Here is a 10,518-nt window from a genome sequence, read left to right as displayed (position 1 = left end):
TATTTTTGGACAATTTCCTTCCTGGTAGCACTTTTGCTTGCATATTTTCATTTCTCGGTGGCAAAAAACTGCTTCCTTCTCAAAGGGTCCACATTCCTTGCTTATATGAAAAGCCTAATTATATTACTCCAAGTATTCTCTAGTTCTTGTTCCTTCATTTCACTCCTATAGTCCACCTCTTTATCAGCAAGAAAGCATGCTTAATTTTCAACCTTCTGAAGTCACCACTGGTCACTGAATTGATCATAGTTCTTATTTCTTTTAGAATTGTTTTCCTTTATATTATTTACATCACTGTGTTAATTACACAGAATTTTTAGAGCTGCATTGGATTGCAGTGCTCTTATCCAAACCACACCCCTGAAAAATGTTCAGTGTAACATATTCTCTTTTTTTTAATTAAAAGCTTACCATTAAGCGTCAATTTAATCAATCAAACCTGCTTACTTATTCTTCCCTGCGTTGGGTTATATTTTTCCACCCTTCAAGCTTCTGCCACATGGGTAGGGTTTTCTAGTGTAGTTTTAGATTCTTTTTTCTTCTTTGTGCTCTCTTTGGAGCACTTCTTCCATTCTTTCTATCAATGCTCATTCTCTGTGATAACCCAGCTGACTGAGATTCATTTCTTTCACATTATACCTCCTCCTCTTGAAAGGAAACTATCTGCCTTTTATGCATATGTGCTTGGACCAGGCACAAACACAAACACTGTGTACGTTGAAGGTTCTGCAAAACTCCTATTGCCTTTAATACTTACTGGACACAAATCCTTTAACATTCCTATTTGCAATTTTTCCATGCAACTTTAATAGCAAACTAAAAGATTAAGAGGGCGTTTAGCTAAGGTATTGGCTCCTGCCAGAAGCAATGTAAAAACAAAAGGTAGAATGAAGGTTGAACAAGAAGTCAATGACTTTATGATGTTTTATTCTTATATTTAATATCATATTGGTTTTTATTTAATATTGTTTCATATCAGAAGTGAAAATAGAAGCAATGCAGGTTTTTTGTTTTAGTTTAGACCTCTGATTTCACATAGTTTGAAAATTTTTAAGTGTGCAAATTCCCTTCATTAGTGCAACTTGTCTGTATTTATTCTCATAAAAAGTTGTCTGGGGCCATTAAGAGGTGAAATGACTTGCCCATGGTACACAGCTCTATCATGGATCAGCCAAAACTTGCATTCAGGTCTTCCTGGCTCCAAGGTGACCTTCAGTTCACTACACCATGATGCTTCTCCTCATACACAATGTATTATGAAAATAAATATGATTAAATCGCTAATGATCTGGAAAGCTTTTTTAAATCACTCTTGGTGTATCATAGCTAGCTACACCACAACAGCAATGCTCTAGAATTTGCCAGCCATGTTTGGTTACAAGCCTCTGGGAACTTCTGTGACTCTGGGAAAATTATCTTTGTTGAAGTAATATTTTGTAGAAACAAAAACAACAAACTCCAGGAGGGGCAGGGAAGTGGCTTTATTTAGAAAAGGAGAAATTCCATGTCTTCCTTTCTCCACTTCTACTCTTCCTTTCCTTTCCCCTATCCCATACTTCTGAGCAGCTCTCAGAAAAAGGAAGCAGGATTTGGGACTTGTGAACAGTAAGATCAAAGAACATTCAACAATTCTCTCTCTTGGCTCCAGGGAGATTTCTTTTTTACATGAACTTTAAATCCACATGGCATATTTTTCTCTGCCAGCCACAGAAAAAAAGCTTAATGATATACTGTAGCATTCTCATGTATCTGGAGGAGTGGGTACAGCCCAGAATAGACTTTTTTTTTATTATTATATTAAGGATTTTATTTTGGTTGAGGAAGTAGAGAAGGATGAAGTGGGGTGGGAGGGATGTAGGGAACTGAGAACTCGTAGATATTGAATGAAACAATGGAACACTTACAAACCCTCAGTCTAAATAGGAATAACATGTTGGGTTCAATTCAGTGCAATTCTGTATTTACTTTTAAAATGACCATTGGTTACAATAACTATCTAAGGGCATAGGAAGCGATAATATGTCTACTTTAGGAAAAAGATGATTTGGTTTTATGGTTTTATAGATGAAATATACTGCTATGTGCATGTCCCATAGGTGTAAGGTTAAATGAATAAAGCGTTCTCTCTCTCTCTCTCTCTCTCTCTCTCTCTCTCTCTCTCTCTCTCTCTCTCTCTCCCCCCCCCCCACACACACACACACACACACACACACAGACTTTTGTCAGCTTGGATCTTCCAAGAAGTTGCTGTAATTTGAAATAGAATAAAGTAGCATTTGTTCATTTCTTCCTTGATTTCATTCACAATTTTTTCAGATCCTCTTCAAATCACCATACAGATAAGTTGTCATGTATTGAGTTTTTTTACTTGTTCATCAATCAATTCAAGCTTTTAAAATGTAATGACTATGAAAAAGAGAAAAAGCCTATCAGCATTTGCTAAATCATCCTGGCCACAGGAAAGGACACCTAGAAATTCTAAATTTTCCAAAGAAGAAAAAAAAGTTTATTAAACTTTGCCAATATTTTTTTTTATTCTTCCAAGGGAGAATTATAACTACTGGCAGTTATAATTATAACTGGGCAGACATCAATTTCTCACTACTCTTCAAAGCATATTCAGGAATTTATTGCCTACGTTTTTCCTATGTTGCTAATAAAAATTAACATAATTTTGTTACTTTCCACTGGAAAGAGTCATCTTAACAACCCAATTAGATTGACTGTCCTATGATCTTCAAATGGTCCATTTTGTTAGCTGTAAAGATAAAATGTTCAGGTAGGAAATGGGTCTCACATTCTAAGGAGAGTTTAACTTCTAAAGGCATACAATTTATGCTTCAGACCAGGTTGACCTTTGCTAAGCAGAAGACCCACCTGCATGATATGATTTTAGCTAAGGAAAGGGTCCTTTGGTCCTCTTTCTTACTTCTTTATTTGTGTGTGGGCTTCCTGAATCTACCTAGGTTCATATCATCCTTTGAGCCAGGTTTTTTCTTAGAATCACCACTCGCAAGTCTCCACTAAAGTTCCTTTGGCCAGACCAACTAAATAGAGGACAGTTTAAAGAAAAAAGCATTTATTTATCTGAAATAAAAATCAAGTTGGACAACAAAGGGCCATGAAGCACAAATATTCCCAGCAGCCATTCCCACCATAGCTACCTCCTTACCATATTTTTTGTGGGAGGAGGGAAAAGGAGGAATGTTCTTCTTAGCTGTTGTCTCTCCAGCCACAGCAGAAACAGATTGTAATGTCACTCACAGTAGAATGAGTATCGGTAGCAGCACATCTGGGCATACATAGACAGGTAACTCACAAAGGGGGCTTCTAGTCTGGATCCTACATCACCTGTCTAATCTTCTAATCTTTCTTCACTTCCAGCTGGACAGGAGTAAAGAATGCTGCAACCACTAGCTTAATGTCCTAAGTTGTTTTCTTCTAGGCTGGCCTGCCACTTGGAACAGGGTCCAGCTTGTGCTGGCTTCATAAAGCACTGCAGGTTCCTGAAGAGTTGGAGTTCCTGGCTGTTAGGCTAGGGAAGGGTTGGCATCTCTCAAGGTGGTCCACCATATCTCTGTCCTTTCTGCTCTGGATTTAACTCACTCTCATTTGTTCTTTTTCTTCTGATGGTCACCCAATAACTTTCAAAATTGCTAGATTCAGACATCCCCTACTGATCCCCTTGCACATTGCCCTCTGATTTTCTTCCAAAGAAAGCACATCCCTGTCCCAAAGCCTTGTGGGGGGTATTGTTCAGAGAAAATATGGAGTTGGTGGTTTGCCTTGACAAACTCTTTACATTCAAAATTACTTTGCACAGGGAACAATGCCTGTAGTTAGTTATCATTGAGTCATGTCTGACTCTTTGTGACCTCATTTTGGGTTTTCTTGGCAAAGATACTGGAGCAGTTTGTCACTTCCTTCTGCGGCTCATTTTACAGATGAAGAAACTGAGGTCAAAAGGATTAAGTGACTTGCTCAGAGTCCCACAGCTAGTAAGTGTCTGAAGCCAGATTTGAACTCAGCAAGATGAATCTTTCTGATTTCAGGCCCAGCATTCTATCCACTATACCATCTAGATGTCCTCTACATTTAGACATCTGGCTTAAATGGCAAATATGTTTTTAGGAGATAACAAATCAGTTTATTTATATTCACAATAAAGTGTAAGTGACTATTATCAATTCTTTTTCTGGTAGCAGGTTTTGATCACAGGATGAGACAACATGCAATGGGGTTTGGACAGAGGATCCAAGTTCAAATCAGTTCTTCAATTTATACAATTTTGCAATGACTTCATTGAGTGTCTGACATCAGGCAGTAAGGCTGAGTCAGGACTCAGCGAACTATGGCCCATTAGCCAAATCCAGCCTGCTGCCTCTTTTTATGTGGCCTACAACCTAAGAATTAGTTTTTGCATTTTAAAAATATATTTTAGGTATATTTTAAAATGTGAATGCAATTCTTGGCTCATGGGCACAAAAGCAGCCGTTACCTAGATCTGACTTTCAGGGAGCCTCAGAAAAAAGGAAGGAGCCACAGAGATAGGAAGTTTGATGAGGGCAGACCCTGTCACCAGTATAGAGTTTTAGACAATTGCTTGGGGCACTGTTACTGAGTTCAAGCCTGACTCCTCATATTATACATACGTGACCCTAAGTAAGAACAGCAGTGTCTCAGGCAATTCTCTAAAACTATACATTGAAGAGAAGACATAGATCTTCATTGGGAGAAGGTCTACATTGAAAGTTCCCTATACTAGCTTCAGTAAACCAATTGCAAAAAAACAAACAAACAAACAAAAAACTACCACATTGAATTCTGAATTCTAGAAAACAGAATTCAAAAAAAAAAGTTTGACTTTTTTCACTTTCCAACCAATAATTCTAGTATTTTGGAGAGAGAAGTCTCTTTTCTTTACCTTTATGTTGTTCAGGTTGTTTGTTTGTTTCAGTTATATCTAATTCTTCATGACCCCATTTGGGATTTTCTTGGCAAAGATATTAGAGTGGTTTGTCATTTCTTCCTCTTTTACAGGTAAGGAAATAGAGGGTTAAGTGACTTGGCCAGGGTCATACAGCTAATAAATGTCTGAGGCCAAATTTGAACTCCCTTCCTGACTCTAAGTCTGGTACTATCCATTGCCCCACTAGATGCCCTAGCTGGCTTTTCATAAGTAAAGAATAATCAATATACTACCAGTAACGTAGCATTTTCATTCCATATGTTCAAAGCTTCAACCTTCAGATGGCACCACAGCCTTCATTAGTGAGGCCCTTTGTCACTCTGACATGGGAAAGGAATCCTATTTGTGATCCTCTAAGCAATGCCAGCCTAGTATTATGCAAAGCAATCCATCAGTTAGCTGCTTTATTTCACAAAGGCAAGAGAGCTACACTGGGCTGATTTGCTGGAGCCTTCTCATGTTTGCAGTTGGTAAATTCTTGTTAACAATTTTAGGAACATTCTGCCTCTGCAAAGGGTTGCAGGAGGCAGAACCTTATCTACATACACAAATTCTTTCTTTATGAGATCTTTCTTTAGTAGGAGGAGGACAAATAAATAAAATAAATTCCAAAAATTATTGTTTAAAAACAACATTTTTTTCTTTCCCCTCAGAAAGGAAAGAATTTTCTAGAAGGGGAGAATTAATCAGGATTGATTGTCATAGAGCAATCTGATTTGTGTCATGTCAATTTACATTGGATTGTATGAGGCTAATACATTATTCATTTTAGAAAAATATTGCCAATAACAATCCCTCCATTGTATGGGTTTCTTAGTGAATAAAAAATTCTAGTTTGGTTCATAGCGAAATTGCTGAGAATAATAGTTTTAAAGGGTCTTATTTTTGTGCAGTCCTTTTTTTCCAAGGAGCCTGAGGGCCAGATTTGTTAAAGTGCCATGTTTGTCTTGTGAATTAGTTGGTTTGGCACATTTCCTTTTGTCCAATAGAATGTAATGTAGGCTTCTTGAAGGCAAGAACTGCTTCATTTTGTTTTTATATCCACAAGGCATGGAATCTGGTAGCAAGTTGCAGACAGGGACATGATGGAAGCCACCAGCTCCTCTCATGTCAACTTTTCTCCAGTATCCTTTCCTTCAGCAACCTGATATGGGGCTGGCATCATCCATCTTCTCTCTCAAACAGGGGAAACAAGAAGTGCATGAAGCAACTTGAAGAGACATGAATGGACTAGAAACCTGAAGACAACAGAAGAACTCTTCTCTCTCTCACTCTCAGTGCTCTGGTTTTCCCCTCTGGCAGACTAGAAAATTGATCTCCACCAATAAGGAGAGAATCTCAAACCAATGGGCCTTAGGACTGAGATTACATGACATTATTTCATACTTAATGGTCAACTGGGGCAGCCAAATAGTCTAATGGATAGAGTGTTGGCCCTGTGTTCAGGAGGACTTGAGTTCAAATGTGACCTCAGACATTTGCTACTTATGTGACCCTGGGTAAGTCACTTAACCCTATTTGCCTCAGTTTCCTCATTTGTAAAATGAACTGGAAAAGGAAATGACAAACCACTCTAGAATCTTTGCCAAAAAAAAAAAAAGAAACAAAAACAAATGGAGTCATGAAGAGTAGAATACAACTGGAAAACAAATTACGAACAACAATCTTTATATCCATGGTGTCTCTTCAGTGGAATATATGTTCTTTGAGGGCTGGGCTGCATTGATTTTATTTTCATATATCCAACACCTAGACGGACTAATCATCTTGTCTGATGACTCCTTATCATCAATATCAGATGAAGATTAAAATGGGGAGACCTATGCTTGCCAGAAGCGTTTGCCACTATCATAGATGAAATACAGAGTCAATGATAAGTCAAAGAAGAATTCCCTGCAGATGGTGAGATTTTTGAGATGTTCCTGTTAACAAATAACATTGTGCTAATTGTATTGAGTATTGGAACATTACCAAGTCTCCTCATGGGATTCCTAACTACTTCAAGGAGTTGAATCTAATCATTCATACAAGAAAAATCAAATGGATGAAGAATGCCTATTGTTCATTCTATGATATGTAATTGAATGGTAAAGGTATAGAAAATGTATCCAGCATGTAACTATGAGAAATAGAGAGACAGAGAGAGTGAAAAAGTTGAATACATACACAAACACATATGCAAACACGTATACACACCCCGCAAATGGTTTGGTGTAAAAATACATCAAATTCAAGTAGGATTTAAGTGCAAGGATAACAATAGTTATGGCAAAAACTAAAAGAGAGCCTTGAAACATTTTTAATGCACAGGAAAGGATTAAGTGAAATTTAAAAGACACTCAAGCAAGGAGGGCATTTTGGAGAGTAATGTGTAGAATAATTTATTGTAATAGTTGTGGGTTTTTTTAAGCAAGTGGTATGAAACAGAGATTCTCAGTTTCACATAGAGTTCTCTTTTGTATCTTGCTTTGTGTATAGAAATGCTCCTTTTTATGCTTAAGAGCCAAAGAAAAATAAATTTTAAAAATCAAGGAAGACCCACAGCAAATTGGGTGAGCCTCCTTTGGTGAACTTCTGGGAATGCATTGGCAAGGGTTGTATAGAACGAGTAGGTATAGATGAATTATGATCTACATTATTGGAAGGAATACCCACATCAGTGAGATCGCAGATCCATTTGGATTATTTGAGTATTCCAATATATAAGGCACCTCCTAGATGTATGAGCAGCTAGGTAGTACAGTGGATAGAGTGTCAGGCCTGGAATCAGGAATTCTCCTCCTGAGTTCAAGTACTGCCTCAGTCACTAGTTGTGTGATACCAGGCAAGTCACAATAACCTTGTGTGCCTCAGTTTCCTCATCTGTAAAATGAGCTGGAGAAGGAAATTGCAAACTACTTCAGTATCTCTGCCAAGAAAATCTCAAATGGGGTCACAAAGAGTTGGACAAGACTAAAAAATGACTGAACCACAACAAATACATATTGAATTGAATTTAACTATAATTGAAATATATTTAGCAAAATAAATAAAAACACAAAAAATAGATATCATTAATATGAAGTTTTCTAAATCAATATGTAACCCACAGAATACTCATGTATTCTGTTTCTGTTTGAGTTAAACACCATTGATCTAGTCCAACTCTTGAGTTGTATAGGAAGGGAGGGAAACCTGAAGTCCAGAGAGCTGTGACTTGAGAGGTTCTCAAACTAAGTTTCCTGCACTTGGCAGAATTGTTCCTGGGCTAAGTGGGATCTAGTGCTAAGGAGCTGAAAGAGAAGGAGCCAGGTTATGGAGGGGCAAACCTGTATGTTCCCCTTTCATGGTACTGTGAATTGTGAGCACTGTGCAGGTCTCAGGAGAAGGGAAGGTTGAATTAAATTGAATTTACTAGCAAGAAGAGGTGAAAATGGGTGATGGAGGCAAAGAATGCTCAGTTAGCTATAAACAATTTCTTGATTATAATGGTGACAATGATGGCCATAAATGGATAATGCATGTGAAGAACAGGCTACCAGAAAAGTCTAGCAATGATAAAATTACTCTTTTTTTCTCACTGAATGCTTTAACTTTCCAATTGCCTCACTGCTTTTCAGAGATGATTCAAGTGCTTAAAAAAAGTAAACCAACTTTATTCTGGAGATACTCATTATTTCTCATGGAATTCTGAAATCTTCTTCCAACCATGGTGGAACGTAGGAAAAATATCTTAACTTTGTCTAAGATGTACCATGTTTATCTAGCCATCACTGATAATTTAACTTTGTATTGTACAGTTTACAAAGCCTGTGAGGCAGACAGTATAAGTATTATTATCCTTTTTCCTATGAAAAATCTTAAGCTCCCAGAAGGGTAATCATTTGCCCAAGGTTGTGTAGCTGCTCAGTAGAGATATGACTAGAATCCAACTCTTCTGAATTCATACACAGAGTTCTTTCCACTAAGGGTTTCACAGCTGACTTTTAAGTGGATTGACATCAGTCATCAATTGGTTAGTCAACTGAATAGTTGTGTCTACCGAAAGCTATACTTCTGAAATTACATCAAGAAGAAATTCAGTAGTAGATTATGCAGCAGTTTTTCCACGTGTGCCAAACTTTGTCTCTACCTAGATTGTAACCTCCAGGAAAGTAGGAATTATGTCTGATGCCTCTAATGTTTCCCCACAATATCTCACATTGTGCTGAGCGTGTAGTAGGCACAAGATATACTAGTGGTTTTTGATCAATAAAAGCATAATTGAATTAAATAATTTTCAATAACCACATTAAAGAGATCTTCATGGAACAGGAAGTGCAAAATCCTGCCCCTAACTACTGCCTGCTCCACCACTCTCAGCGTGGGAGATTCTCCCCAGGTGTCAACAGAAAAATTCAGATCAATTCCAGGCTCAGCTTGGATGTCGCCTCCTTCATGTAAACACAGCTAGTTACTGGGCTCTCCCTCCTAAAATTATTTTCTTTTCCCTGTCTATACTTGTTGTGTATGTTGTATCTCTCCTCTCCTCCCCTGCAGAATATTTGCTCTTTAAAGTCAGGGTCCATTTTCTTTCATCTCTTCCTCCTTGATGTGTAGAGTAGGCTTGATTTGAATTGACTTGCATTGCATTCAACAAACAGTGGTTTAGCTACTTGTTCAAGAAAGCACTGTGTTACAAAATAGGATGCAAAGAAAACAAGAAAGAAAGAGATGGAGGGAGGGAGGGAAGGAAAGAAGAAAGGAAGGAAGGAAGGAAGGAAGGAAGGAAGGAAGGAAGGAAGGAAGGAAGGAAGGAAGGAAGGAAGGAAGGAAGGAAGGAAAAGGAAGAGAGAAAGAAAGAAGAAAGAAGGAAAGAAAGAAAGAAAAAGAAGGAAAGAAAGAAAGAAAGGAAGAAGAAAACACTGACCTCAGTAAGCTTACATTCTGGGAAAGGGGGAGGCTATAATGTACACAGATGAGTAAACACATGACCTATATAAAGTAAATACAAACCAATCCACTGTGGGGTGGCCTTAACTAGAGGTTGGGGAGTGGGGAGAGAGAAAGGCTTCATATAGGGAGGTCTCACTTAAGTGAAGCCTTAAATGGAACTAAAAATTCTAAGAGGAAGAAATTAAAAATAAGAAATCTATGCTTTAAGAATATTAATTTGTATAATGGATTGGAGGCAGGAAAACAGCTAGAAACTATCAGAATAGTCTAGGAAAAAAGTGATGTGGGCCTGACTTAAGATGATGGCTGACAAAAATAAGAGATGCTGTCAATACCATGATAAGACTTAGTGACTGGATATGGGGGGAGAAAGGGATTACTGATAAAGAAAAATGTGGAGGATGACTCCAAAGTTGTGAATCTGGGTGACTGAAACAGAAATATTAAGTTAGAAAGAGTGTAAGTTAGAGTTGCAGTCAGGGAAATAAGTTCTGTTGTGCACATGCTGTATTTGAGATGCCTATAGGACACACAGAAGATATCCAACAGGCAGCTGGTAATGTGGAACTGGAACTTAGGAGAGAGATGATAGCTGGATATATAGATCTGTGAGTCATCTGTATTGAGATGGTGAT

The sequence above is a fragment of the Notamacropus eugenii genome, chromosome 5 (assembly GCF_028372415.1).
Source record: "Notamacropus eugenii isolate mMacEug1 chromosome 5, mMacEug1.pri_v2, whole genome shotgun sequence".
NCBI classification, from domain to species: Eukaryota; Metazoa; Chordata; class Mammalia; order Diprotodontia; family Macropodidae; genus Notamacropus; species Notamacropus eugenii.
Note: the sequence above shows the minus strand (reverse complement) of the source record.